At 37.5% G+C, this 25,919-nt stretch overlaps 1 protein-coding gene across 14 annotated transcripts in view; it reads left to right on the forward strand.

Annotated features, from left to right (window-relative positions):
- BTNL2 (butyrophilin like 2) overlaps nt 1-25,919 on the forward strand; it is a 108,553-nt gene that overhangs the window by 25,411 nt on the left and 57,223 nt on the right. For 6 of the 14 annotated variants that reach the window (XM_072637596.1, XM_072637605.1, XM_072637604.1 and 3 more), the window contains exons 1-2: nt 14,109-14,461; nt 15,492-15,577. The gene's annotated coding sequence lies outside the window, so the exon portion shown is untranslated. Of the gene's footprint in view, nt 1-8,944; nt 9,057-14,107; nt 14,462-15,491; nt 15,578-16,439; nt 16,534-25,919 lie in introns of those variants that run through there. The other 8 variants (XM_072637601.1, XM_072637599.1, XM_072637600.1 and 5 more) reach the window with 4 other exon arrangements.

Raw genomic sequence — 25,919 nt, forward strand, 5'->3', positions numbered from 1 at the left:
ATTTATGCATCACAATTTTTTAAAGCCATCTTAGCCATTTCCCAATTGACAAGTCATATTCTCTTAATACAATCACATCACATTAGCTTTTTTTGACTGCTGTTTTCTGCTGTTGATTAGTGTAAGAGGTTTCTAGAAGATGTCCACAACTAACTGGGGCTTGGTTATTAAAGCTGATTCAGTGACACTTCATAGAGATCTCCTGAGAGATGGGAGGTGAGAAGTTCAGGTTGGAACTGGAAAAGAAGAAATGAAATGGAGAAGAAAATGACAGATGTGCTTCATTCTTCAGCATTCTTTCTGGACCTTGATTATGACAGTGATGCTTGCTGCTCCTAAGAACTGCTCTGGAGTTTACGCTGACTGTAGCTGTGCTGAGAAGGCAGATGTTCTAAGTGACTGCTGATGTTGAGAACATGCGCAGAGAGTGATTCTGAAGCTGACTTTAAACACCTAGTTCTAAGTTACTTATTGTATGAACCATTTGATGTGAGGATGAGGATGTCAGTTTCGGAAATGAATTCTTTGGATGCTTACTTTGCATCCAGTTGTAAGCAGCAGGTGGCGAGAGTGGACTTTCCCTTTTAGGAAAGTTAGTTTTCCTTATCAAGCTATTCACTTCTCCCTACACAGGGGTTATAACATTTCAAACCCCCCAAGGACTACTGCCAAGAAAACTAGAAAAGAGGGAAAAGAAATGTTTTATGACTTGAAATTGTCTAGCCTCAGTGGCACGAAAATTATGGGCTTTTGCTTCTGGGAGAAGTTTAAAGCTGCTTTGCAAATTCCGAAAGGCAATCTAGTTTGTTCCCCCACACCCGTTTTATTCTGGGCCTATTTGTTATCCATTTACACCTTCTGTCCAGGATTTATATATTGATGAATGTGGTTTAAGTTTGTCTATCTATTTACATGAGGTAATCTGAACAGCAGGCATTCTTTATCTCCTTTACTTTTCCTTTATGCATCATTGTCGTTGTTGGTTGATTCAGTCATATCTGACTCATGACCCCATTTGGGGTTTCCTTGACAAAAATATTGGAGTGGTTTACCATTTCCTTCTCCAGTTTATTTTACAGATGAGGAAACTGAGGCAAACAGGGTTAAGTCACTTGCCCAGGATCACACAGCTAGTAAGTGTCTGAGGCTGAATTTGAACTCAGGAAGATGAGTCTTCTTGACTCCAGGCTTGGTGCTCTGCTCTGCCACTTAGCTGTCCTTGTGTATCATTAGTTCACACTTTTTTGGAATGGTTATAGTTCTCATCCATCCATTGCTACAGTGCCCTGGGACTTCATGCAACCATAGCAATGCCGTCCACAAAGAGGAGCATCTGGAGAATTTATAGAGTCCCTCCCTATTTACTTTGGACTTTATATTATATTGCCTTCATGACGGGGAGAAATGCAATTGTCAAGGACACATTTTTGTTTTATATGTCACTTGATATTAATTCCCAGAAGGTCATTGAAGTAAGTTATCTTTATTTTTATATCTTTCAAGGAATCTAAAATAATTCTAATAAAAGACAGAGCCAACCTTGGAGCCAGGAATACCTGTTTTCAAGTCCTGCCTTTGATCTGCTGACTGTGTGACCTTAGAGAACTCTCTCTTTGTCTCCGTGGGTGTATGTCTCTCTCCCTCCCTACTTCTCTCTCTGTCTTTTGTTTCTCTCTCCCTCCCTCCCTCTCTCTCTCTGTCTCTGTCTCCCCTTCTCTCTCTCCTCTTCCTCTATCTCTTTCTCTGTCTATCTATGTGTCTCTGTCTCTGCCTCCCTATGTCTCTCTCTCTTTTCTCTCTTTCTCTCTTTTGTTTCTCTCTTCCTCTCTCCCTCTCTATTTCTGTCTTTCTCTCTGTCTCTGTCTCCCCCTTCTCTCTCCTTCTCTTCCTGTATCTCTCTCTCTTTCTGTCTCTGTCTCTGTCTTTTTTTCTGTCTATCTCAATTTGCATCCCATGGTAGGTAGAGAGCAACATGTACATAGAGACATAAATACAATGTATCTGGAACTTTAGATTGTGCCTATGTCTCTCAAACACTGAGGTTGAATGCCTTTTAAAAAACATTTGTTTGTTTGTTTTTTTTTAACATTCTTTTCTTTTTAAATTTTGAATTCCAAATTCTCTCCCTCCCTCTCACACCTACCGAGAAAGCAAGCAATATATCAATTATACATGTGAAATCATGCAAAACATTTCCATATTAGTTAGATTTTAAAAAAAGCAAGAAAAATAAAGTGAGAAAGTGATACTTCAATTTGCATCCAGAGTTTGTCAGTCTTCTCTCTGGAGATAGATAACGTTTTTTTCATCATGAGTCATTTGCAACTGTCTTGGATAATTGTATTGATCAGAGTAGCCACAGTTGATCTTCATTACAGCATTACTGTTATTGTGCACAATGATCTCACTGCACTTTATTTACATCACCTAGGTTTCCTAGGCAAGTCTCTACATCCCTCCGTCTGCGCTGGCAGAGAGTTTTCAAGACTTATCAAGAATTTTCTATGCCAATAAAGTAACAGGTGCTCTCCACTTCTCCAAATAGTTGAGAGATATCTTGTTTGGGGGTGATGGGCAGGGCACGCAGCTGGGTGGCACAGTGGATAGAGTGCTGGGCCTGGAATTAGTAAGACTCATCCTTCTGAGTTCAAATTCAGCCTCAGACACTTGCTAGCTATGTCACCATGTGCAAATCACTTAATCCTGTTTGCCCCAGTTTTCTTATCTGTAAAATGAGCTGGAGAAGGAAATGGCAAACCACTCTAGTAGCTTTTCCAAGAAACCCCAAATGGCGTCATGGAGAGTTAGACGTGACTGAAAACCACTGAACAAAAACAAACCTTGTTGGAAGAGAGACTACCAGGTGGCATTTTCTCTATCAAAAGGTTTTTTTTTTTGGTAGTCATCATAAGCTCAGTGGTATCTTGTATTTATATCTCTTAGTTAATTTTATGATGATAAAGATATGGTTTATTATGGGATACTGCTACAGAAAGTCTTGCCTGTTTTCTATTAACATCCTTATAAAGGATGCCCTTGATCTACATATAGATGATTTCCATAGAAATTTGATAAAGATGGGGACACACATTTGGGTTAGAGTTGGTGATTTTTTTTCTGGTTAGAGGGGTAAGTACTGACAGAAGTCTAGTTTTATTTTTGAATTATACTTTTGGTACCTTCACCTCCTTCAGAAACCTTGTGATTTTATTCCTTGATAACCTCATATTTGTGATGTATTCAAAAATCTCCTCTGTGTATACTTGGTCTAATCTGAATCAGTTCCCTCTCCCTGTTTTCTTTGGCGCTATTTCCACCCCTTCTTTGTTAGAATCTAAATGTGGTGACTCTATTTTTCTTGATAGTGAAAAGACTTTGTTATAAACATTTTGACAGACCTTTTGCATTTTTTTATCCATTTGTTGTTCTTCCACTTGCATCCCTAATGCCCATAGGATGACTTTGCTTAGAGGGATTTTTTGCAAAGTTTTTTTTAAACTGGTTTGACCCCCTACTGCTCATAATCTTTCTTCCAGCATGCTTCTTAAACTTTTACTAAAAAGTTGGTGTTTTAAACTGGTATTGCCCTTGGCTGCCATCTCTTTCTACTTGGCAAATAACAGGTTGCTGACTAAGGGACTTTTTAGGCCCTTTTAGTCTTATTTTTATGGTAGATAATTTTAGAATGAATAAATATTTATATGAAATAAACTTAATCCTAAGACAGATAGGTGTTTCAGTGGATAAAGTGCTGGGCCTGGAATCAGGAAGCCTGGAGCTCAAATCTAGCCTTAGATACTTACTAGCCATGCAATCCTGGATAAGTCATTTAATCTGTGTTTGCCTCAGTTTCCTTATCTGTAAAATGGGATAATAATAGCTTGTGCTTCCCAAGGTTGTTGTTAGGATCAAATGAGATATTTGCAAAGTGCTTAGTACAGTGCCTGGTACATAATAAGTGCAGCAATAAGTACTATTGTTATTACTATTCTATCTACTCTGGTTTCCATTTTTGATGTCTCAGATAAGTTTGTCAAGTATACAGTTATTCCAATTGTAAAACATATTTTTCTCCTTTTAGTTTTGTAGTAATTTCAATATTTGTTTTGACAATTTGGTTGTCTGCCTGCAGCTGTTCAGGAATCACTTTATACATCTGTAATGAATTTTTCCTATCAAAATACAATTTTACTTTTTATGACGTTTGGTGCTTGTTGTACCCAGTGTGTTCTGATTTTTTTTTCTCAAAGAAAACATTCTAGTCCTCTACAGGCAAGGGGTTCACTGTCTGATTCACCACCTTCCTTTCTCAACTATTGCCCCAATGATAGAGAACTTTAACATTCATGTAGATGTGCCCTCAAACTCCCCAACATCCTGTTTCCTCAACTTCCCATGAGCTACTTTTTCCCTTTACGTTAGCATCAACGTTGAGATACTCACACATTAGATCTTGCCTTAACCAAAAATGTTCTACTTTGCTAATGAGAAAGTCTGACATTTCCCTATCTGACCATAATCTCCTATCATTTTATCTCCCCATGTTTCACCTCTCCTGCGTATGTTTATCTTTCTGATTGAGACCTCCAACCTTCAGTACTTTCTCAAGCCATATGTCTGCTCCGATTTCATTTTCCTTGCTCTCAAATCCCAGTCCAACAGCTAGTCATTTCCATGACACATTGCCTTGTACTCTTGAATCTCTTGCCCCACCCTTTGTTTCTCTCTTGCCCAGTCACAGCTCTGAATTACTCTCATCATCTGCCTTCTCTAGCATATGTTACCCGAATGACTTTGTGTTAATTTCCAATTATTTGACTTCTTTTTAAACTTTTTCTGATGACTCCTACCTTACTCTGTACTTGTTGATATCAGTGTTCTCAGACTTGATCCTAATGTAGTGAGGGGGGAAGGAGTTGTTGATTTCTCTCCTTATTTCAACATTTGTTGTCCTCAGCAAATGCACCGTGTCACTTTGGACATATTTCCACTGTCCCAAATCTGGAGAACACTCCAGTGACTTTGGGGAGGCCCAAACACTGTCAAGAGGCAGTGTGCCTTGAGGAATAGTGTGTTGGACAAGAAGTCAGAATTCAAATCCTGCCTCTGACACTTATTAGATGTGTGAAGTTGGGCCAACTATTTAGACTGTAAATGAGAGGCTGGGACTAGATATAGTAGTATCCATGAGTGCCCAGGTCTATTGCAATCAATGGGCCTAGTATTTATACTTATCTCCAAAAATAGGGTTATACAATTTAACAAACAAATGCCATTTTGGAAAAATTCTCATAGGTTACTGCTTGTCTTAGTTCTTTACAAAGACCAACTTCAACCCAAAGACAGCAAAGAAAAGGGAAATAGATGGAAAGTGTGATCTCAAATAGACATCTCAAAAGAATAAGGGATGTGGGGTAACTAGAAGTCACCTCCTCATCTTCTGATGAGAAAGTACTCTCTCCTAGGTGAATAACGCTTGGTTCCTGTATCATATAGGACAATCAACATCTTTTTTTTTTTTTTTCAGAGAACTGCTACCATACCTAAAGTATTCCAATTAGAGATACGAACTTCCTCCTATCTCCTGTCAGGACTAGCATATTATTTTATTTTATTTGAAATTTTATTAATTTGGCATCAACTATATGACAGAATATTGAAGCCCCATGTGTTGACCTGATTTTTGAAATTCTAGCTGTAGCAGGTTATTTTAAAAAGAAATCAAAATTGCCCCCACAGTTGTGAGATTCTCTAAAAAGAAATAAGTACTTGCGGTCTATAGGACATTGGGCTAATCTTATCATATGGATCCATAAGAATCTCAGATGAATTTGTCTATACTTATGCCACAGTAAGGCAAACAATCTAGATTTGTCAGTCAGTCAATAAACCTTGATTATGTGGCAGGTACTATGATAAGTACTGGGGATACAAACAGAAGCAAAAGATAATCTCTGCCTTCAAGGAGCTCACAATCTAATGGGGGAGATGACAAAAATATGTACAGACAAGCTATATACAGAATTAAAAGAGGGAAAGAGGGGTTGGGAAGGACTTCCTGTAGAGGATGGGATTTTAGTTGGGACTTAAAGGAAGCCAGGGAAGCCAAGAGGTGAGTGATGTTGCAAAAGTAGAATTCTGACAGGTCTTTGGCAACAGATTGGATATGGGGGTGGGTGGGGGTGTTGAGAGATAGTAAGGAGTCAAGGATGACACCCAAGTTGTGAGCCTTAAGGACTGGGAGGGTAGTGTTACATTCAACAGTAGTGGGGAAGTTAGGAGAGATAGAGGGTTTAGGGTCAAAAATAATAAGCTCCATTTTGGACATACTGAGTTTAACATGTGTACTAGAAATCCAGTTTGAGATGTCTGAAAGGCAGCTGGAGAAGTGAGATTGGAGGTCAGCAGGATAGGTAGATTTGATGATAAAGATAGTAATTATATCCGTGGGAACTTATGAGATCGACAAATGAAATAGTAGTGACAGAGAAGGGAAAAGGTCCCAGGGTAGAACCCTGTAGGATACCTACAGTTAGAAGTTGTGATCCAGATGAGGATCCAGTAAAGCAGACAGAGAAGGAACAGTCAGAAAGGTAGGAGGAAAACTAAGAGAAAGTGGTGTCCTGAAAATTGGAGAGAAGAGAGTGTCAAGGGGGAGTGATCAACAGTGTCAAAGGCTACGGAGAGGTCTGGGAGAATGAAGATTGAGAAAAACCCATTGGCTTCTGCTCAAAAGTAAAATGAATGGACAAAAAAAAATAATAAAGATGAGTTCCCATTGTGGTCTCTAGTCAAATTCCTAAGTACAAGTATTTTAATGCTCATGTCCTCTTTCAGACTCAGAATGGACACAGTAATACAATAGATATCAGTAACATGCAATTCGCCATGCAGAAGTAATGTCAAAGAGGCTGATCTGACTTGGAAAGAAAACAAATCAGAAAATAGTATCCATTTATAGGATGAAAACAAAACAAAAATACTAATTTTTGCCTGATGGATCTTTGCAAATGCATACAGAGGTCATTCACGAGAGTCCCGGATAATAATGTCTTCAGTGTATATCTGCAAATGCAAAGAGCATCCCAAACATGTCCTATATAGTTTCTTCTCTGGGCATAGAATAGAGTGATCTGACTACCTTCACTAAGGCCACCTACCTACTCCTCAGTGTCCCCAATAACCTTGTCCTAGATTGTTTTCTCACAACTTGCCTTACACTTTTTTAGTCCGTTGGTCTTATGTTTTCCTTCCTTGTTTGTGTCCTATGCAGGACTTTGACTTAGCTGGCCTTACTAAGTATTTATTGAATTAAATAAAATTTTCTTAACTGAAAAAACCTAGGAGGATTATCTCTCAGTTTTCTTTCAACTTTGTGATTTAAAATTCTATTTTAAATAGATTTTTACATAAATAGATTTATCTGTAAATTCCATTTCCCACAATAGTTGAGGCTGAGAAAGGCTTACTTATGGGACAAATTTTCTAGATTAGATTACCGAGAAGTCCATGTATGAGTCTGCTCATGGTGATATCACTTTGCATGGAATCTAATTGGGTGATAATTCTGCTTGAAGTTTAAAAAGACAGTGGGAGTTTTGCAAGAGATTCTGAAATTTGTGGCAGAGTCAGTAGGGATGTGGATGACTGAGAAGTGATGGTGGTACAGGTGTCTGAGAAGGGGGATGACTGGAGGATGGGAAAAGCAACAGAGCCAGCAGCAATAGCCTGAGGTAGGGAAAGAAGGCATTTGGCTTGGTGTTCTTAAACTCATGGTGTTTGTGGGGATATGGCAAGAGGCTTTAGTATATCCTATCCAGGATGAGCAGCAATCTCTACCCTCAAGAGCTAAGAGGATCATGAATTTAAATGGTTCTCCTGCCATGCTGAAGAATCAGGAGGACAAATTGTGAAGTTAACTGGAGAAAAAAGAGGGAGCAGCCACTTTATATGGATGGGTGCCAAGAAATTTTATTTCTTGTTACTTGCCTTGCTACTTGGTTTTATAAAATGTCTTTTACTTTGAATTCATGTGTCAAATGGAATGGTTGGGCATAAAATTATTGGTGGGTGCTTGGAACTATAGAGGCTTTCTTGCTCCCAAGAATTTGAGTCTGTGAAAGATTAGGTAAGGTATTTGGATGGTGAGGTTGATCTCTGACAGAAGTGATTCTCAGAAGAATGGAAGGGTCTGCTTATCTAAGAATAAGTTCATAACAACCTAATCCAGAGAAGCATTTTATAAATATGTTCTTTGTAATTCTGGTATTCTGAAAATTTTGTGGATAGGGTTTCTGGGGGAAAAAAGAATAATTCTAGCACATACTGGAAGGGACAAGAAACAGGAGCTGGGTAGTGGTAGGAATCAAAACAAGTCTTTTCCCCCCTTTTTTTGCTATGAGATCACCATTGTCCAAAATGGACATTTTTCCACGTGATCCACATTGTAGCCTTGTCCTTTTACCATCCTCACTCTGGCATGTATACTGTCTCCCTGTATCACTCTGTTACACATACCCCACCATTTTTCTTTACATTGTATATATGAATATATAGACACAGTGTCTATGTGTGGCTGCTTCCTTTATATAGTATCTCTTCACATTTCTACTATTCCCCTTTACACCATCTCCATGTGTTTTTGTTCATACAAATGCCCACACCCACACCCACACATGCCATCCATCCATCCATCCTTTCACAAATTATGTCTGACGTATATACATATGCATACGTCTTCCTCCTCACTGGGTCTATTGGGTAAGGGGACCGTGGATACAAGATGAAATGTTATAGTTTCTGTCCTCATGGAAGTTATAACAGCAGGGGAGATGTTATGTATATGAATGACCTTAATACAAATTTGACTCTGTCAAGTTCAAAGGCAAAATCCAAAGAAAGTTTGCTACTTTCTCCACAATTTCCCAACCTCCTTTTTTCATAGGCATTATACAAGTTCTCTCAATTGTTGGCATGTACTGATCTGGAAATCTGGGGCAGAGGTGAAAGCAAAGAGCATCAAAATCCCTGAAGATGTTGAAACTGAAGTATCTGAAGTAGGGAAAAGTTGTTGGAGTGTATAAGAGAGCAAAGGACATCAGAGTGGAGAACTTCTTGGGAATTATGTAAAACATAAATGAATAGAAGCAAATGTTTTTTCTTCTCCCACTTACAGTTTCAAAATCCATTTTGGATCCATTCATTATAATTAGACCTAGTTGATCTTTGTCTTTCTTAAAAAAAGAGACATTCTGATACTCTGCTTGAATGCTGACATATCATCTCAACCCTCTTTGCTCTTTCTTCCTGCTCATGGGAATTTTACTCTGAATGGTTAAGCATTTATCTCTGGGAGTTTTGAAAAAAAAGAAAAAAGATATGGAGAAGAGAGATAATGGATACTGTGATCAGAGCACTGTGCATGCCTCATTCCTGCTATTATGAGACGGACAGTGATCTGTCTCATATGTGTTAGGTGCAAGATAGTTTCTTTCCATTTATGATAAGCCAGAACAACAGTGCTGCATGAGAACCCAATTATGGATTAGCTAACAAGTCCCATAATTGTCTCAGAGGTCCATGGTAATCAGCCTTCGCAAAACTTGTTAGTGTCTCAGTCATTCCCATGAAAAATTTATCTTGCTTCCATTTCTGTGACTTGGAAGCTGTACGAGGAGACAAGAGCAATCAGACTCTGACTTGGAGGTGAGGGAAGGCGATATTGGCTCTAGTCAGCATAGGTGTGTGTGTGTGTGTGTGTGTGTGTGTGTGTGTGTGTGTGTGTGTGTGTGTGTGTGTGTGTAGGAATGGAGATATAATGGGGTAGAGGGGATGGTTTTAAGAGTTGAAATAAAAGTTATGGGTATTTGTTTATATGTTATACATGGTCCCCTAAAAGTCTAATTGCATTTTAGAGCTATTAAAACTTAAAAATACACTAAAACTTTAGCAACCTTATATTGAATGATGATTATAATCCTTTACATTACTACATTTTCCTAATCTAATATTTATGTACAAGTGCATGAATGCATGTATATGTGTGTATTAGAGAGATAGATAAGGGGGGGCACGAAATATCATATGACACTATTTTTGGTTACTATTTGAGGTTTAAACGGTTTGTTAACAACCGTTATATCTAAGAGATAGGAGTTTCTAGTGGGAGAAGTGGCTGAAATAATGTAGACCATGTTGAATCTAATCCTGAGTAGATTCAGGAAAAATGGGAAAGGGAGATTTCCTATAAATCCCTGAAGAACCTATTACATTATTCTAAAAAAAAACTCAGTGAATTTGCCACTTTCTAAAATTTCATCAATAACCCAAAAGTATATGTGCTGCTAATGGGGAAGGAAAGGAGGCTGAGAAATATAAACTGTAGGAAACGGCAGTGCATGTACCCCACCTTCTTTCCCCTCTTCTCAAAGACCAAATGATATGAGATGATAAACAGATAAAAAACTTACCCCTCTCTGAAGCTAAAGGAAATAAAGAGAAAGAGACAAGTCAGTGAGATGGTTTAATACGAAAACAGAGAACATACTTTCCATTCTTTCCAGGTTACCACTTCTCAATGATCCAAACTGTCCATTTTGCTCAATATGAAATGGGATGGGAGATTAAGCATCCTAGTAGACCCAGATCTTGCAGTTCAGGTTTAGGAAGATCTGTTAATATGGTTGTGAGCATGTAAGAAAACTCCCTCTTCCCTGTCCTTGCCGCTTCTGTCCACAAAAAGATGGAGACTCTCAGGAAGCTAGAATAATTTTTCTCTTAAGAACCTTTAGTACTTCTATTTTTCTCCCTATTTTTATTTTTCATTCTGTCCTTCCTCTCCCCCTCTTCTTACCTTCTCCATCTAGATTGGAGATTTATTCTGGCTGGTATTAACAAGCCCTCAACAACTAGGGTCAGAAGACTTTTGTCCTCCGAATTCCTTTCTGTAACCAGTGAGGCATCTACTTTCTGAAAATTCATCAATAACCCAAAGGTTACTGGGAGATGGGGAAAATAAGAAGATGGAGAAACATGAACTTTAGATACAAGAATCTGGTAGGAAATGGATTCAAGCAGGGCAGGGCAAGCTCTATCCAGACCCTACAGATTATAATCCTCAGAATGGAAAAAATAAGAGACCAAGGTTCAGCTAAAAAGGAGTTAGTTCAATAAGGCTCCTGTGACTGAAGAAAATTTATTCTTCAGAAATACTTGTAGGAACATTTTCATAAATGGATCATAAGATCATAGATTTAGAATTGAAAGGACCATAGCATCATTAAGTACAATCCTTTTCTCATTACAGGTGAGGAATCTGAGGGACAGAGATGATGAGTGACTCAACTAAGGCGGAATCCACGACTTCCTGATTCCAACTCCACTGTCCTATTACTACACCACACTACCCTCACACTACTAAGCCTCAGTATCTGTAATGTGGAGGGCTTGGGTCTGTGGGCAAATTTCATGTAGAAAGCCTTTAGCAGCCCCTTGGAGTTTTTCTGCGTTTGAGGACTCAACTTATTTTCTTTTTAAGCACTTCTGAGGCCTGGAATCTTCCATGGAATTGAAGGAATATTATGCAAACTAAAATGTTGCCTACGTTTCCCTTTCCCATCCTTTTTCTACCCTTTCGCTACTACCTGCCTCCTCATCTCCTTTATTTTTCCTCTACTTATTCTGTCTTTTATCTTGGAAGGTGCTTCAGTTTGAAACTGGTTTTTTTTTTTTTTTTTTATCAGACCTGTTATTTCACACTTAACAGAATCCTGGTTGAGGAAACTCTTTCTTTTGATGTTCACTGATATACATTTAAAGTCTTAGGGATTTCCCTGGAACACTAAGTAGTTACCTTACTTGCCCAAGGTTACATATATGGAATCTTAACCTTGACTGTTCTGATTTTAAGACCACTTTTCTATCTGCTATGTCTTGAGGAAACTCTTTCTTTTGATGTTCACTGATATACATTTAAAGTCTTAGGGATTTCCCTGGAACACTAAGTAGTTACCTTACTTGCCCAAGGTTACATATATGGAATCTTAACCTTGACTGTTCTGATTTTAAGACCACTTTTCTATCTGCTATGTCTTGCTGCCTGTCCTTGATGTTGATAAGCTAGAAAATAATATTATTACCAAAGTGTTTGCCTCTGTTTTTCTTCTTCATTTTATTTAATGGGACTTTTGCTGTATAAAAATTCCTCATAACCTAGGATGGGTAATGAGGAAGCAAGCCAGGTTAAGAAACATGAGCCTTAAGTCTCATAAGTAGAAATAGGAAGGGCCAGTCAGGAACATTTCCTTTAGACACCAGAAGAGGTCAAAGGACATGAGAGTAGAGAAACAGACAAGGAACTTACTTAGACTGCCTGAAGATATTGCTAAAAAAGAAACATAGACATAAAAATCAGTGTGGCTCATCTGACATAAGGACAACACAGTTCACACAAACACTCTATTCAGAGAAAAGCATTAGAACGTTCCCGTGTGTATCAGAACCCTCCATGTAAGCTTCAGTAAAATATGGATGGTGGAGGTGGAAGAGAGGGAGATGTTCAGAAAAGTGGTATAGAATTTCTATGTCTTCTTCTCCTTCTTTGGAACAATCCTACCAAAAATTATGGGAAAAATATAATCTCCAACAATACCAAGAAAAATGAAAATAATTCTTAAAAAAATTAAAGTAACTTTCCGAAAGAGAAAACACACTCAGGAGTTAATTAAGACAACAGGGCAGTGTTGTATAGTGAAAAGAGAAGGGACTTGGAGTCTGAAAGACCTGGATTTGAGTCTTTGCCTTGCCACATATTCAATTCAACAAGCACTTATTGAATACTTTCTGGGTGCCAGACACTGTATTAGAAACCGGGGATACAAAGACCAAAAAAAGAGCCAAACCAAAAACCAAACCCCAAAACAAGGCTGTTCTTGCCCTCAGGGTACTGCTGGACATACATAACACATACTAGGATAAATAAATGCAGTATTTATACAAAATAGGTATGATTAATTTTGGGCATGGGAACATTAACAACTAGGGGAATCAGGAAAAGCCTCTTGCAGGAGGTGACACTTGAAATGAGCCCTGTCCTGCTTTGAGATCCAGTCTGACTGACCCAGTCCTTAGAGGCGATCCTTAGTCTGATTTTTGAGATTAAAGCCTCATAAATAAAGGGATGTGCTGGGACTTAGGATGGAAACAAGTGTGACCTTCAGCTACTGGACATGTAGAGAGGGAAATTTCTGGGACAGGGAAGAACCCCAGAGACACTGTAGTACCAGAATGGTATCAGACACACACACACACACACACACACACACACACACACACACACACACACAACTTACCTGGAATGTAAGAAGAGGCTGTAGATTGTGCTATTCAAATAAAAACAAAGAAATCAGGGTGAATTTTCTGTTACAAAAAAATTGCCATTTCTATTGTTACTTTGTCCTAGGGGAAAACTTCAGAAATGGGCACCTCTGAGAGTACCAAATCCTCTGTTACACACAATCTGGGAATTTGAGATTTGGAAGAGACCTCAGAAACTATTTGGTCCAACACATAGAAAGTATAATGGAATTAAGGGAAGTTTGATTAAGGGAGATTTGTTTTGTAGGAAGGCTCATACCTTTTGTTAATTTCTAATGAGGCACTGGTTCTCAAGGACTGTGATGCCCTCTGGCTCTGAAAAGTGTACATATACTCTGAAGTGAGGTTTTGTTTTGGGGCTTACTCATTAGAACTGTTTGTTTGACCAGATGAGACTCTGGGTAAATGCTAAGAAGGGTCTCTCCCCACTCCACTTTGAAAACCCAGATGTTGGTGCTTCTTTCTCTGGTAACCATATATTGCTTATGGTCAGACAGTTGGAAGCCCAGTCTGTTAGTTTTTATTTCTCTGTTTGTATTTTCTCTGAAGTTCAGGGTGCTTACTTTTCCCCCTGAACTAAATGAATGATATATGTGTTTGATTAAAGTAAATTGTTGATCCCTCAGAAGTTGCTTTTCTTGTAGAAAAGCGGATCTAAGAACCTGTACAGCAGCCCCTCCTATTTATGTCAGGGCCCTTGCTGTTACATATAATTTAATTATTATATAATTTATATATTTATTTACATATTATAATTGATAACAGCAGCCTCTGCTTGAAGACCTCCAAGGAGGGGGAATGTACTTTCTTGAAGTAGCCCATTTCACTTTTGGACATCTCTAATTGTTACACCTTTTCCTGACATTGAATCTGAATCTACCTCTTTGCAACTTCTGTCCAATACTTCTCCTTCAAATGCTTGAAGACTATTAAGTCCCCTGTTAGTCTTCTTGTCTCTTGACTAAATATCAATCTTCATTTGAAATGAACCCAAGACCCTTTATTATGCTGGTTGTCTTTCTCAGGATATTCTCCAGCTTATTAGTGTAAAGTTGTACAGCCTAGAACGGATCATAGGACTCTGCTGGTGAGTAACTTTCTTCCTTAAAGTCCATTCATCTGGCTCTCCATTACTCCTTCTCTCCTACTCATGCAGTCTAACTCCTCATTAGGCAATATCTTGCCAAGATCCTGATCACCCTCTTGAGCAGGAGCATGAACTGGCAAATTGCCGAATCTCTCAACTACTTGGGTTACATTTCCACTGTATCTTCCCTAGACACCAATGTTTCATCTTAGAACTCCATTCTCTTCCCAAAGGTCCTCACAGTGAACTCAAGCCTCATAATGTCATTTGTTTCAATCATAGCTATTTTGAGTTGGGATCATGCCCCATTTAGCTAATCTCTCAGTTGAGAAATGTACTTTTGAGTCTCCACATTTTCTTCATCTTTGGAGACTTCAAAGCATAGGAGGCAAATGTGACTCTCTCCCAGATATCAAGATATGTTGTAAATATTGTAGCATTTTTCTTTGAGTCATTGCTTGCATGCACTAGGAATGCCATGTTTGACTCCAATGAACTTTCCCTTCAGGTCACAGGGTTCCTTTTATTTTACGTTGTGTGATCAAAATGCTATGGGTCTCCTTGAGGGTGGTAAGGTATAGTTTTAGATTTCTTGAATTCTGACAAAGTCAAAGTAGAGGTAGATTTCTCTGAAAACCTCTTTCTTTGTCAGAGTAGAACCTTGCAAGGACATATACATGGAAATATTTGTCCTACAATACCTAAGCAACTATAAATACTTTCTCATTAGATGATTGGGCATATTTTTGCATATTTAGATGAAATGGGGTATGTCATTACTAGAATGTGGCTTCTCCTTTTCCTATCCCCTTCCAGACAGCTAGAGTCCAGTTTCATTCTGGTAAAAATATAAGTTAATTAATAGTTGCCAGTATACACTTAAAACTGAGTTTCATAAATATAGTTTCTGAGTTTTTCAGTTAAAGTCCACTTTATATGGGTATATAACAATGAGGTCTGCATAATGGCTCTGTTTACCTTCAGTCTGGTAGGCATCCTAATCCCTCTTTTCTCCTTTACTTTCCTTCAGAGCCGCTCAAACACTGAATTAGCTTGGGCAATGCATACATCAACCTAATCATCTCTGCGTACATCCCTGGAAAGTATACGGCCAAGGTAAGTGAACTTATCCACAGTATTCAAAATTTCTCCATTTTCTGTTACTGATAGTTCCATGTTTGGTATGGTGCTGGCTGGTGGAGAACATTTTGGGATTAATTCTCAGGCCATACTTTATCGCATCTCAGTCACAGGAGCTGCTTTGAGGGCACAATCACCCGTAAACAAAAAGTTGTGCAACCAACTCTCCTTTAGTCTTGGCTTATAGTCTTTCAAGTTAAATAATTTGCCTTCAGTGATGTAGCTGAGCTTGATGCTATTTTCATACTTGTTGAAGGCATCTTTAACAACAACCCTGCAAACATCATGCTAAAAAACATGGGAGCAAGCACACAACCTTGCTTCACCCCATTGGTAAATGGAAAAGTGTGAGAGCATCATTCATTATCCAGAACTCATGCAAGTATGCCATCATGAAACTGGCATACAATACAGGCAGTGCTGTACTATTTTAGTGTCAAACAGTTCCTTTCCACATGGCCTGAGCATCTCTCCTGAGAAAGTGTGTAACTTACTAAGTAGCGTTCTTACATTGGCTTATATCCAGCATGTTTTCCGTTTCCAGATCCTGATTTTCTCACATACATGGGTCTCACTGTATCCTCAGACAATTCTTTACTCTATACAAGAGTCTTGAGCTTTTTTATATCTCTTCTTTATATCTCTTCTCTCTCTTTCTCTCTCTCTGTCTCTGTCTTTCTCTCTCTGTATATTTTGGGGGAGGAATCTAGTGTTGAATTTACAGTTTCTTTCACAGATTTTTTTGAACATATTACTGATTTCACTAACATATATTACAGAGTGTCCTGTTTACCTCCTTGTGATGTTGAATAAATATTTTTCATTTCTCTAAGGTATTCAAGGAGTCATGAAGGACATCCTTAATGTCTTTTCCCTTAGTACTTGGAGGCACTTCTAATATCAAAAATTCTTCATGGAGACTTGATTCTAAGGTATTGCAGCAGTGCTCCAAAGTCTTCCTATTTTACCTAAAATCATGGCATTCATAGCAATGCAATAGATTTTAAACTTAAGCACAAAATCAAGCAAAGTAATAAGCAAGACAGTGCAGTCAGACAATGAAATTAGAGGCACAATTAAATCCAGCAGTTATATTCAGAATGGAATTCGCACTAGGAGCAATAAACAGAAATTCTTGTAAAAAATTTCTAGGTAAATATGTAGGTTGCTCTAAACTTATTAAAAAACCCATATTCCAATATTAAACAAGCAAATAAATAGACTCATAAAATCCAATCAGGTGAACAGCTAGAGGATTCTGTGACTAACAAACCACAGTAAGGAACAGATGCTATCAAATGCTACTTCCCACCTAGAATGCACACCACCTAACAAGAGAGGATGGTCTACGTAAGGTAACTTTAAACTCTGGCTTCCAGATAACTGCTTTCTTATCTTTCCTTAGTTCTATCCCTTTGTAATTGCTGTTGAGTTGTCTTTGAAATCTAGATTTATTATGCGTGGATTATCTAATCAAATCTCATGGTTATAATCCGCATCCTATTGACTTTTCCCTTTCATCATATCACTGGTTGTGTGCTTCATCGATTCAGGTACAAAATATGTCATAAAAATATTCATCAGAATATCAGAAATAAATAAAGTCAGTGATATCAATGAATCAGTCCACTGCAAACAAGATTCCTAATCCTTCACTCAGACAGCAATCCTCTGCAGTAAGCAGGCCCTTCCTCAAACTCCCTCAATTCTCTCCATCCCACCCCTCCCAGCTGTTCCCAAGGGGAGGATTTTTTTCCTGGCCTCCCCTTTGGATCATGACAGAAAGCTCTGATGTTTCCATCTGTTGAGAGTGATTCAGGAACTCCTGAAGCTTTCTGTCCTTCCTCATCTAACGTGTCCCATTCAGGTAACCTTTGACTTTGGATCTTTATCCATGATGATATTCAGCTTCATTCCTGCGTTATGCTTTTATACTAACAAGTGTTAGGGAGAGGAATTTTCCATTATGGGGCACAAACAGCCTGGACCTCACAGTCTTGCCCAGGACCTTGGAGAAGGAAAAATACCCATGTTACCCTGGTCTGCCATGCCCTCAATCCTTCAAACACTCTTAAATCTACTTTGACTTTTTCTGTCATGACCTGGCTGGAAGTTTTGTGGAAGAGGAAGGGGCATAATACTAGCCTAACATTGATTTCTATATTTCCTTGCTGCCACTTTTTTCTCCATTCCTTCCTATTTTTATTTCCTTGTCTTTCTTCATTCTTTTCTGAGACCCATCAACTTTTTGTCGAAAAGCTATAATAACTGTTTGTAACCAGCAGATGTCGCTGTGGCACTGTTAGACAGGATTAATAGTCTGGAAATTTTTTTTTAAAATCTCTGTAAATGCTATCAGTACTGTAAAGTGGGATGTGTATATGTGCGTGTGTTTGCATGTGCACTTCTGCAGTGATCAATGACAACTGGTGAACCTTTTGAAACTTTTCTCAGACTGATGTTTTCAAATATATATAAAAACAGAATTATAAAGAAAACCAATTATATTAAAATAGTTATCAAAATTCATATTTTAAAAACATTTCCTAGGACCCAGATGAAGAACGACTCCATTTGTGGTAACGCTGCTGGGAGTTGGAAAAGATAGTCCCATTATGGCCTGGGAAAGGGCGATGTGTATTAGGAACAATGAGGGGCATAATTCTAGTCTGAATGAAATCAACTATAATTCACTTACAGATGAAAATGGGACCTTGTCCTGGAAGATAGGAAATTCCATAAATGATCTAGATCGGGACAGCTGAGCAGTAGAGAAGCAAGAGACTGAGGCTAAAATCCTTTTACCCAGAATGAACATGGTCAGTGTCAGGAAAGCATGCCAAATTCTCTAGGGGCATTGTTTCCCAGCCTAAATGAAATTATGGTTAAAATTTCCCCAAACCCAAACATTTGATTTCTCTACTTTAGACCATGGTACACCCAGCAACTTCATCTCTGGGATCTGCAGACCAGTAAGGCGTGGTGGGGAAGGACCTGGAGCAACTGAGGGAGGGAGGAACTTAGTGCAAAGAGAAAAGTCAGTTTTCAAGCTTTGGTAGTCAGTCTTGTTCGGAAATGGTAGGTGGCAAACACTAGATATCTAGAAGTAATAAAAATGACAAGACACTTACAGATGGATCTGTCACACAGAGCTAAAAATGAAAAACAAACACAAAGATATCCATTAAGTGAGTTGTAGGAGACAAGATGAACACAATTATTTCTGGGGGTGCTGGAGGGGACCCTTTGGAGAAACATATAAGCTGTAGCTCATCGAGAAATAGAATGTGTGCTTTTCTCTGGGGGGATTGTTTGGTTCCCATCTCTCTTCCTCCCCCAAGATAACATAAGTAATGAATAACATTGGTTGATGAAATGCAAAGTATTGCCCTGTTATCCCTTTATTAAATGTAAAAATTTCCCTGTAGTAGAATTAGAAGATCACTGTCTATTGGCTGGATGCCAATTGGCCATGCTCCTAATTCTATCTGCTAATGCTTTGCTTGCTACAATTTTACATTGTATTTGTTTTGTATCCATTGATGTACATGGTTCTCCTTTGACAGAATAGACAGGGGAGGAGAGGGAATGAATAAAAATTTGTACAATGCCTACTACTGTGCCAGGTATTCACAAATATTAACCTTACAACAACCCTATGAGGTATGTATAATTATTATCCCCATTTTTACATTTGAGGAAACTGTGACAAGCACAGATTAAGTGACTTGCCTAGGATCGAACTGTCCAAGACTGGATTTGAACTCAGATTTTCCTGCCTCCACACCTAGGGCTATATCTACTAGGTCACCTAACTACCTTTGTCTTTGCATCTTTACTAGTTAGTTCCTGGCATTAGTAGGCATTTATAAAACACTTATTAAGAAAGGTTAATTGTGAGTTCAAGATCTCTTCTATGGATGTGCAGAAATTTGACTTTTCTGAAGGAGAATACATAATCCTTTCCTATTGGTTAGTAGATGGATCGATGAATATTTTAATAGATTCACACTAATCTAACAAGACATGTTGCAAAGGAGCCAGTATTTTATTTTGTCCTCTGGTGCACAAAAACCTTCATTAGTCACCTATCAATTCCAAGTCTATTTACCTTTCCGTTCCTGGCAATTCAAAAGACACTCTCCTGAAAAACAGAGATTAGATTGCATTATTTTAACTTATTCTACATAACATGTAGAAATGAAGTCTACATTTATCTATACTGCTGAGCTTTATTTAAGATACACAAGGAGGAAAAGAACTCATTCATATAGTCCTTTATGTTTCCAAAGCATTTTAGACGCTATCTAATTTAAATTTTCCAACAACCCTGTGAGGTAGGTGTTCAGGGATGATTGTTCCTATTTTACTAAGGGAAAAATAGTCTCGAAAATTTTTTTTAGTCTTTTATTCAATGTCATCTTCTCATTGGAGCTCATTCATTTCTCAGCTTCTGAAGTACTATACTACTCTGGTTCTTTTTCTACATTTTCAACCAATATCTCCTCAGTTTTTTTTGCCCCAGATTATAGAATGTTCCTCAAAACTTGATCCTTAGTTCTGTGGTCACTTTCCCTTAGAGAACTTGTCTATTCTTTTGGCTTTGACTGTGACTCACAAATATTCCATATTTGACCTCTCCTACAACAGGATATTCAACCTGACTAAAAGTGAACTCATATTTCCTTCAAGTCAGTTCCACCTCTTAGCTCCCCAATTCTGTGTTACCATTCTTTTCATAGGCATGGGAGTTTTTGATCCCTTTCTTTTATTCATCACATTCATTCAGTCACTGAGTTCTATTATTTTGAGGCATCTCTTATATCCCCTTTTCCATTTTTCCTATCATTACCCTGACTTAAGTCTTATTACCCTCTAACCTGAGTTTCTGCAGTTATCTCCTGATTAGGTTCTGTTCTCTCTCTTGCTGCTTCACCCATCCTTCACACCACTGCCAGATCATCCCCCAACTCCCAATTTCATTATGTAACTCTTCTACTCCAAAAGTAGAATATGTTGCTTGAACCAGGAAAGGTGAATGGAGGCATACAAAAGGAGAGAGATGGTCCCTGTTCCAGGGCACAAACAATTCATGAATATGACAAGGTATCTGAGCATTTACAAAGCAGTGTCCAGGTATATGCAAACATAAAGAACCATAATATATAGGTCATACCACTTATTCACTTATGTGACTTGGTGCTAGGGAACAAAACACTATTGTCATGATTAGTGCTTATCTGTGAAGGAGCAGTATTGGACAGGAAAATTCTAAGGAACTGAGTCACCTGGATCTATTTGATAAAATGTAAGATACAAGAGCCAGGTAATAAAGACAATAAAATATAAGGTTTCAGATTTCAAGTGATAACGTTTCCACCTTATAAAGCATTCCCTTTATATATGTATTCCCTTTTGTTTTATATATTTGTTATATATATTCCCTTTTTGTTTTATATATGTTACATATGTATCTTCCCTTCCCCTATTTATATAAATATTCCCTTTTTGATTTTGAGTTAATTCATTTGAACCTTATAAATCGCACCCTCGTAGCCTGTAAAGGAAGTGTCTACTTTTTTTTTTTAAAGTTGATTTTTCTTGTCATCTTTTGTTCTGTCATTGCCTCCATTTCACCCTGTATTCTCCCCTCCTTCCAGAGAGTCATCCTTTATGAGAAAGAAGAAAAAAGAGATTTTTTTTAAAAGAAAAAGCAGGAAATACAGGAAAAAAAAACTTGTAGGAAGTGTTCCATATCCATGGACTTGACCCCACCTCTGCAAAGGATATGGGGTTGAGCCAACTTCTAATGATTCGTTCTTTAGTGCTGAGTTTGCTCTTTATAATTTCAAATCATTTTGTTTCAAATGTTTTGTGGTTGTTCTTTCCATTTACCTCACTGCAGTAAGTGTACATTGTTTTCTTGGCTCTGTTGACCTCATTTTATATCAGTTCATGTAAATCTTTCCATGTGTAATGAACTGGATCACAATAGAGGTCCAGTCCTTGGAACATGCTCAATCTACATTGCCTACTGGCAACCCATAAGATTTTTATTGTACCTAATATATGCCAGGCACTGTGCTAAATGGTTTTTTTGTTTTTCTTTGTTTTTTACGAATAGAAACTTATTTGATCCTCACAACTATCCTTTAGACAATATTATTAAGACCATTTTACAGTTGAGGAAACTGAAGAAAACAGAGGCAGATGCCTGTGTTGGACACAGTTTGCTTTTGATCATGGCCTTCCACTTTAGAAGATGCACAGATGTTCTCTAGTTTCTGTCCTTTTCCTTTGTGATGAAGAAAAGCCTTGTTAAGTGGCTATGAAGTAGCCACCTTCATTCAAAATGCACGAACAGTTTAAATATTTCCTTTTTTCTTCCTGTTGGCCATGAAGTTTAAGGATGATTCTTTGAGCTCCAGATGGGTGATGGAGGTGAGATTGCTCTTCTGCTGATCAATGAATGCATGGCTTCCTAAGAAAACGTGTCTAGGTTGAGACCTTTTTTTGTTCTGTGCTTTCTTTCCTTTGGTACAAAGCCATGTGAGATTTTGAGAGGTTGGAAACCATGAGCTTACAGCAGCTCAGTCTAGGAAGTCCAGCAGCTAAGCCTGGTAAGGAGCCAGCTCTGAGAAGTTAACTACTTAACCCTTGCCAGTAGTGAATGTGCTCAGCAGCCAAGACTCTGTGCCTTGAAAGCTGGGGAGTGATGAGTCCACTGACTCTGTAAGTTGGAGGCCACTCTCCCCAGGAACCAAGGAGGTAGAATGGATAATGTGCCTGAGGATTACCATATCTTTTCAGAAAATATCCATTTGTAAAAGCTAATTGGTATTAATTGGTTAATTGACATAGAGCATAAATCAACTGGTTAAATTGATAGTGGGGCACTAATCAATTGCCAATTGGACAGCTAGGTGGCACAGTGGATAGAGGCTTTGAATCAGGAGGACCTAAGTTCAAATCTGGCCTCAGACACTTAATGTGTGACCCTCGGCAAGTCACTTAACCCTGTTTGCCTCAGCTTCCTTATGTATAAAAATGAGGCGTAGAAGGAAATGGCAAACTGCTCCAGTATCTTTTGCCAAGAAAATTCATGAAGAGTTGGACACAACTGAAACAACTGAACAATTGCTAGTATCAGTGGCACTGAGATTTTTGACTGGTACCCGACAATTGTTAGTGTTGGGGGAGCACCTATTGAATTAGGGCTTGAGCTAATAGCATCAGAAGAATTGTACTGTCCTTCAGGGGTGCCCTAGAATCTTGAGGGGGAGAGGTAGGCAGCTGTATACAAGGGAACTAAAGTACTAGTGAATGGATGGGTTTAAATAATAAGTTCAGAGTCTGGCTATATATACAACTCTGTATTCATCTTGTTTGAAATATCTTACAACAGAATCATATTCCATTACATTCAAATATCACAATTTGTTTAGCCGTTCTCTAACACATAGGCAGCTACTTTACTTACACCTCCTTGTGGCCACAAAATAGGGCTGCTATAAATATTTTGATTTATATAGAGCCCTTATTTTTTTGCCATTGATTTCTTTGAGATGTGCTTAGCAGTAGAATCTCTGTGTCAAAGAATATGAATATATTGAAATTTAATTTGGATAATTCCAAATTGCTTTCCCAAATGATTGGACAAAGTCATAGCTCCACTTGCAATGGATGTGTGTGTTTCTGTTTCTCCCCAGCCATCTTCCACCCCCAGTTTTGTCTTCATTTTGTCATCATTTTCAGTTTTCTCAGAATAAAATGATTGTTTTGTTTTGCTTTTTTCCTTATTATTAGTAATTTGGAGAATTCTTTCCTGTGACTGTTAATAATTTGTGATTCTCTTGAGAACTGTTCATATTCTTTGACCATTTCTCTATTGTGAAGTGGATTTTGGTCATATATTTTGGTTAGTTGTTGCTACATCATGGATATCAAACTATTATTAGAGATATTTGATTGAAGAATGTATTCCCCCAGTCCATTACTTTCCTTTTTCTAGATACGTTATTTTGTTTGTGTAAAAGTTTTCAATTTGATATTATCAAAATTATCTTTTAAAAATCTTTTCTAATTGTGTCTGTCACTTAATTGGTTAAGAATGCATCTCTTACACATACATGTGAAAGGTTTTTATGCTTCTTTCCTGTTTTTAAAATGTATTCATTTTTAATATTTAGGTTACATATCCATTTTTAATTTATTGTGAAATTTAGTGCAAGAGGTTTGTCTAAGTCTAATTTCCACCATTTTTCAGTTTTCCTAACATTTCTTATCAAATATAAAGTTTATTAAGCAAGAATTTATTAAATATTAGGTTGCAGTATTTAATTACATCTGTATAACCTGGGCTTCTCTGGGCACACCTAATTCTAACATGGAGATAGATGCCCTTGAGGGATCTTTTGAGCATGTCCCATTTGCCTAACAACCTTCCTACTGAATTCTCTACCATGTGAATGGAGTAGCCTTTTTTTTTTTAATGGGTGCTTATATCTTTAAAACTGGTGAGGTTGAATCATTTGCCTTTCCATTTATTTATTTATTCATTTATTTTTCTGCATTCTTTTCTTGCTACACTTTTCACAGCTGAATTCTTTTTTTTTGTAGCTTCTATCTGCTGGCTGATCTGGATATACCCAATTCAGATAATATGGAAGTGTGCATCCACTTCCACATGGATGAACTGCTATTTTCACTCTTTTCCTAAAAAGAGAGTGAATGAAAGAAAAATGTGGCAGGAAAAAAGGATCAGCTGGATCAGTCTTGCCAGTTTTAATATTGCAAGTAGTCAGTCAAAGGAAGCTACCTCTTCCCTCATAGTAGAGGATGCAGAAGGCTTCAAATTAAGCAACTTGGATATGTTCTAAGGGCCTCTCTTGAGTGCCTCCATGTTTCCTGAACTCCAGTCTAGTTTGCATCTGTTTTTTCTGCTTCTAGTCTGTTTTACTGATCTACTTTCTGTTTTCTAACCAGCACCAGTAAATGATTTTGATGATTACTGCCTTATAATTAGAGATCTTGAAGTGTTCTCCCTTTATTATTCAATATTTCCCTTTATATCCTGTATCCCTTATTTATCCAAATGAAGTTTGTTATTATTTTATCTATCTCTGTCAAGTATCAGTTTGGCAATTTAAAGTAGCCATATTGAACTAAATATAGCACTAAAGTTGTAAATTAACTTTGGTAGCACTGTCTCTTTTATTACATTGATGTGGTCCAATCACAAGCACTGAATATTCTTCCAGCTATTTAATTTGCTCTTGATTTCCTTAAAGAACATTTTTGTAATTGAATCTATGTGGGCGTTGAGTGTGGTTTGGTTGATTCACTCATCTATTTTGTGCATTTTGTGATTATTTTGAATGGATCTTCCCTTCCTATTATTACCTCATTAATTTTGTTATTAGATATGCCCCCTTTTCCCCTAGGTTCATTTTGTAGCCTGTAATTTTGCCATTGTCTCAAACTATTGTCTCAATTTCTTTGTTGCTTCCCTTGAATTTTCTAAGTTTTAATGTCATTAGAAAATAGGGACAGTTTATCTTCCCTTTGCTTATTTTTAAGCCTTTAATCTTTTTTATGGTACTGCTAACATTTCTAGAACTATATTAAATATTACCAGGGAGAGTTGGCATCCTTCTTTTATCCCTGTATTTATTCCCTGTATTGGAAAAGCTTCAAATATATACTCATGAAATAAAATATTTGCTTTTAGTTTCACATAGGTGCATTTAATGATATTAAAAAGTCTCTCTTTGCCTATATTTTGTAAGTTTTTTTTACGCATAAATGAGGGTTGTACTTTGTCAAAAGCTTTTTCTGTACTTACTGAGATAATCATGTAACTTTTGATATTTTTGTTTTTGACATGATTAATTATGTTGATTGTTTACCCAAAGTTGAACTATCCTTGAATACATGATAAAAATCCAACCTGGTCATAATGAATGATTTTTTTGGGGGACAAATTCTATTCTGTTTATCAGGATTGTATTTAAGACTTTTGAATCAGTATTAGTTAATTATATTGGTCTATGTCAAAGAAAACTTTGCTTTATCTGTTCCTATTTCTGGTATTAAGAATATATTTGCCTCATAAAAGGAATATAATAGATTGCTTTCTTTCTCAAGTAAAATAAAAATTACTTTTGTAGCATAGATATTAGTTGTTTTTTAAAAGTTTGGTAGAATTTTCCCACAAATTCATCAAGGTCAGCACTTCCCCCCTCTTTGATAGGTCCTTTACAGCTAGAATTTTTCTGAGAATGGATTATTAGTGTTTTGTTATCTTATTCCAAAGAAA

Source organism: Notamacropus eugenii, chromosome 2, assembly GCF_028372415.1.
Source record: "Notamacropus eugenii isolate mMacEug1 chromosome 2, mMacEug1.pri_v2, whole genome shotgun sequence".
In the NCBI taxonomy this organism is placed as follows: Eukaryota; Metazoa; Chordata; class Mammalia; order Diprotodontia; family Macropodidae; genus Notamacropus; species Notamacropus eugenii.